This window comes from Galeopterus variegatus, unplaced genomic scaffold (assembly GCF_000696425.1).
Source record: "Galeopterus variegatus unplaced genomic scaffold, G_variegatus-3.0.2 Scaffold2159, whole genome shotgun sequence".
NCBI lineage: Eukaryota > Metazoa > Chordata > Mammalia > Dermoptera > Cynocephalidae > Galeopterus > Galeopterus variegatus.
In genome coordinates this window covers 56,088-61,500 of record NW_007728270.1, presented here as the reverse complement: position 1 = coordinate 61,500, position 5,413 = coordinate 56,088, and the positions used below count along the sequence as shown (strand labels likewise).

At 50.6% G+C, this 5,413-nt stretch overlaps 1 long non-coding RNA gene across 1 annotated transcript; it reads left to right on the top strand.

The window, feature by feature from the left end:
• Positions 1-1,424: 1,424 nt before the first annotated feature.
• On the top strand, positions 1,425-4,784 carry LOC103596986. Its single transcript, XR_551076.1, has 2 exons — positions 1,425-1,618; positions 4,416-4,784. It is a non-coding gene; the product is annotated as an uncharacterized LOC103596986 (long non-coding RNA).
• Positions 4,785-5,413: the final 629 nt, after the last annotated feature.

Here is a 5,413-nt window from a genome sequence, read left to right as displayed (position 1 = left end):
CAATCAGATTGAACTATATCAATACTCAGTGAGTCAATGGAATATTGTGCGGTTGTTGAAAAGGCAGAAGAGACCACCCTAGTGTTGGGGGGTAAGGGAGGAATTGGTGAAGGGCCACAAAAAATGACTACATTGTATAATGTTGAATACGCTAATTATCCTGATTTGAGCATCACATATTGCACACGGGTATTGATATTCAATGCTGTACCCCACAGACATGTATAATCAATTATGTTTCAATAAAAAAGAATTTTTTTAAGGATATCCAAGTAGAAATATGGTATTTGTGAACTAATACTATGTGAAAAAACAGAAAACAGAAGCGAGCGTGAATGTGCAGTTCTGACTACGTGGAAGCCGCATTCATGTGGCTAAAGATCAAAAGAAAACCACACAAAAGCGGATGGTATGTTTGACTAGTGAAACTTTTTGTTTTGTTTTTGTTTTAGGAAACGATTGAAACAAGGAGGAAAAATTGTGCCAGAAACCTGGAGTGATATAATTACTACACCTCAGCCTGACCCTGAGTTTCCTGGCAACCAAAGCAAAATTCAAATTATGACCATTTATATGGTTTTTGTTTTCTGATAACTTTATCAGAAGAGACAGGGTTGTTTCTGGCCCTAAATTCCAATCATTCTCCTTCGGAGTCTTTATGTAAGAGTCAAGAAACTTGATGAGCAGCACATTTGCTTGTAGTTTGCAAAAAATGAAACTGGTTTTTGGAGAGGTTCCATTGGGAAATGGGGTCCGGGGAGGCCCTTGCCCTCTGACCCCACGGGTCCTGGGCAAGATGACACACACCCGCAGAATCTCCTCCAAGCAGGAAGTCATTCATTATGTCTTGCTGTGACAGTCCAGCTTTTTCCCATCTCAGAGGACCAGAACAACGGGTCACTGTCCCTGATGAATAGCTCTCTATTTGTTTGGAAGATCACTGTTGGCACACATAGACTGTTTTTCTCCCAAGTTAAGAGACAGATGGCTTTGACGCTGCCCGCCTCTGGAGCACGAGCTTCCTGCGACTTTTGCACATGGTGCTGGTACTCCCTGCCTGTCCCCTTCCTCATGGTTTCCTGAGAGCACCTGCTGCGCTGGCCTCTGTCCACCCCTGCAGGCACATCTCAGCCGCGGTACCTTCACTCACTGGCGGCAGCCCCCGGCCTTTGCACGGTTCTTAGAGCCCCCAAGCACCTGCCTGCTTTCCCTGCCTCTTTGCTTAGCCAGATCTTCCCTGTCCTTCGGGTCTCAGCCAAGAAGCCACCTCTGCAGAGAGCCTTTCCTGCCCATCATGCTAACCAGGTTCCCCCACCTTGATGTCCCCTGCCCTGCAGTGACCTGCCCCCTTTATGTCTCTTATCCCCTTCATATTCCTTTACCTCTTTGCTAACATGTTGATTTTTTTCTCTGCCTCAGTCTCTGGCCCCCGAGGGCAGGGCTGGTCTGCGGGTGTGCTGCGGCCCCCTCGTTTATGGGGCACACCTTTGATGCTCACTAAGCCCTTGTTCCGTGGGTGAATGGAGGAAGGTTGTAAGACCGGCCCAAAAGCACGAATCTTAACTTGATGGGAAGGCTCATCTCGCAAAGACCAGGAGGCACAGAGATCGATGCACAGGCAAGAGGTTTTTATTTCCGGCATGCTGGAGATCGCCCTGTTTTCAGGACAGGAGCGGCCCCGAATTCACAATGCAAGCAGCTTTTATACAGTTTTTTGAACAGATATTGTGATAGGATCAACTGTTGGTTATCTGTGGTGCTTTTAGATTTACAGGTGGGCTTCAGCTGGCGCCTTTTGGGTTTACAGGTGGGTTTTAGCAGGCTGGCACCCCTTTAGCGCATTTCTCAATTGTTTACCTTCCCCGGGGTCTGGCTTGGTGGCCTTTGAACCAGCTATTTCCTGAAACCGGTGGGGGCTATTAATGTTTAGCGTGCTCGGGCCTGACCTTTGTCACGGCCCCTGATAAGCTGCGTTGCTTATGCATTGTTACAAGACTGCGTACATTAAGGTTATATATTTTTTTACAATTCTACTACTTATATTCTATGTCCCCCCTACATTTCAATTTATTTCCAACAAGGTACGTTCCTAGCAGCTGGCTGCGCAGAGTGTAAGAAATACAGCTCTGAGACAGCCATGCGTGACCTCACAGCCACCTCCGAGATGATGCCGAGGAGACTGTGGTTGAGGGAGGGGACAGAGGCCCTGGTCCCCAGTGCGGCTGCCCAGACAGTGTCCCTGCTGGGAGGGCAGCCCGCCCCATGCTGGGGGCTATCCTCTTCCATTCTTGGGTCCACTCACAGTCCCTTCTGAGTCCCTCCTCTGCTCCTCCACGAGGGTCTTTTCCTTGCTGGGAAGGTCCTAGGGCAATCCATGCAGAGAATTCCAAACATTAGAGATTCCAAGTTATTCCATATTCACAAAATATGTAGAACTACTGGGCTCTCCCAAACCACCAGCACATGCTCCCTCTTCAAACTCCCATGCCCTCGCACCCATGCCTCCCACACAGCGCTGCACCCAGTTCAAGGCTCTCCTGAATGCCATGTTCATTCTCATGGGAAGAGGGCACAGAGTGAACCCTCTGTGACAGGCCCATGATGGACACCTCGGACATGCTCTTAGACTTCATGGGGCTCCTCCACATCTAGTGACAACCCCCTGCTGTCATCAGAGCAGACAGTGACAGGGGAAACCCTGGGGGCTGAGGAAGCACTGAGGCAGTGGTCAAAGAAGGCTTCCTGGAGGAGGTGACCTGACACTGGCACCAGAACTGTTTTGAGGGTGAATAGGAGTGAAGCAGGTTCAGGGCCAGAGGACCGGGCATTAGGGAGTGTGACAGACATCCCAGATAAGGGAGCAGACAGTGTACAGGTCTGGACAAGGAGTTTTGAGTTCAAGTTGTGGTGTTGTTCAGCAGGGGTGGGGACAGAGGTGGTCAGAGGAGGGGCTGGGAGGTGAGCAGGGCTGCCACAGGACGGACAGATGGTGGACAGGGTGGTACTTCTCCCAAAGCCTTGAAGAGGGCTTAAGAATTTGGCAGAAGCCAGCTGCACTCAGCTCCCTGACCGGGGGCCCATCTTACACTTCTGTCTGAGAATGTGGATTTCCATGTGTCCTGGACCCCATGTGTGCCAGGCCCTTGGTCTCATTTCCCTCACACAGCCAGCCCATGAGGAAGGCCTGTCTGTCTCCCTGTTTCACAGCCAGGGAGGCAGATCTTGGAAGAAACTGCCAGTTTCACGTGGACCAGTGGCAGGGCCAGGATGCAACCCAGGCATGTCTGGGTCCTGAGCCGTTTCTCACCACCCCACAGTGCCCATCCAGCACAGTGCCAAGTAATTGCTTAGTGCTATGAGTTGGACTGTGTCCACCCACCCCCAAATTCATATGCTGAAGTCCTTACCCTGGTACCTCAGAATGTGACTGCGTTTGGAGATATGGCCTGCACAGAGGTAGTTAAGGCAAAATGAGGTCAGTGGGTGGGCACTAGTCCAGTAGGACTGGTGTCTTTATAAGGAGAGGAGATCAGGACGCAGACACACATAGAGGGAAACCATGTGAGGACTCGGGGAGAAGACAGCATCTACAAGTCAAAGAGAGAGACCCCAGAAGAAACCAGCCCTGCCGACACCTTGATCTTGGACTTCTGGCATCCAGCACTGTGAGAAGTAAAGTTGTGTTAAGTTGCTAGGTTGTGGTACTTTCTTGTGGCCACCCTAGGAAACTGATGCAGTTAGAAAGTTAGAGGTGAGGGAGAGACATTATATGTCTGGGATCTGGGACATTGTGAATAGACATTGGAACCAGGTAAGAAAGGAGGAGGGGAGAGCACAGCATTCCAGGGCATTCCCGAACCTCGGCTGCTCTGGGACTCTATGGATCAGAATTATCAGGGCAAGTTCCATAAAACTACCGTCATCCATTTCTATGTTACAACATAGCTCTTGACGTGTTGCAATCTGCTGTGAAGACTCAAGCTCCTATGCCACAGGGACAGCAGCCCAGAAAGCAGAAAAGCTGGATGAGATCATAATGCTGGGGGAAAGCAGCATGGTATTTGGGCCGTCCTAATAGTAGTTAAGTGGAACTGGAAAAAGCCAGTGTCAAAAAGAGTAAAGCATTGGTGCTGCTGGGGTAAAAACAAAAAACGGAAAACAAAACCATCGCGTGGCTGAAGCCATGGGCTTTTGTTTGTCTCAGGGCAGATTTCATTTCTTCTGTCATTGGCCGTATCTCCCGCTTAGGAATAGTGGTCTTTAGGGTTCCGATCGGTCCAGGTTGCAGAACAGTGAAGTGGAATCATAACAGACTTCTTCCCCTAAGTTTGAGGAATTTCCTACTTAAAAGCCTCATTGGGAGGCCCTGCTTCCTCGCCACTACAGACACAAAAATCTCACTTCTCCCCCACCAGCCTCCTGTAACGCGGAGGTGCTGGCCCTGTGACCGAGGCCAGCCCATGGGATGGAGCCGCCCTGGACTCTGACATGGGAGCCGGTGATGGGGAGAATCTGGGCTGGCGGAGAAGATGTTTTGTTGGGCAGTGGCAGCAGCAGCAGCAAGGACATGGACTTTCCAGGGCCAGCACTGGCAGCGGCGTAAGCTGTGGCATCCAGCATCAAGTAGCTGTGGCATGGTGGCCATGTCATTACCAACTGGTCCTGTAGCCCTGGCTTTACTCCAAATGTTCCCTATTTTGGCCCAGCTCCTAGGCTCGATCTGCAGTGCTCCTGATGGTTGTATGAGCTGCCAAATATCATTTCAATAAATTCTATTTACATCAGCCAGAGTGGGTTTCCATTGCTTGCAACTAAGAGTCCTGATTGACACTGGGATGGTTACAGAACTAGAAAAGGAATGGACACCCATAAAAACAGTGGACACCGAGAACAGTGTCCCAATGTCACTGCCTCGGATGTAATAGCTGGACATGACTTTGGTTGCCTCTGGTGGGGGAAAGTTAATAACTTCGAAGTTGTATGTGAATCAAGCTCAGTTAGGTGCAGTTAAGTCAGAGCAGGTTTGTACACATACGGAAAAGGCTGGCTGAGGGTACTGGGCAGCCGAGGGGCGGGACGTGGCGGGCACCTTTGGGAAACTGTGCCCAGCCCATGACTTCCTCTTCTCTGAGAACTGCACTCTTCTCACTGACCACAGGGTTGGTCCCTGGAAGAAGTGTTTATATTCCATGACCTCTGTGGCTCCTGCCCCGACCCCCAGCCCCAGCCCTAGCTAATTGGATTCCTGGACTCTGTGAGATCCTCGAATCTAGTGGTTCTCAAACCTGGCTGTTGTACCTTAGAATAATGTAGGGAGCTTTCAAAAATCCTGATGCTCGGGGCCGGCCCGGTGGCGCACTGGATAGTGCGCCGCTTGGGAAGCGCGGCGGCGCTCCCGTCCGAGGGTTCGGAT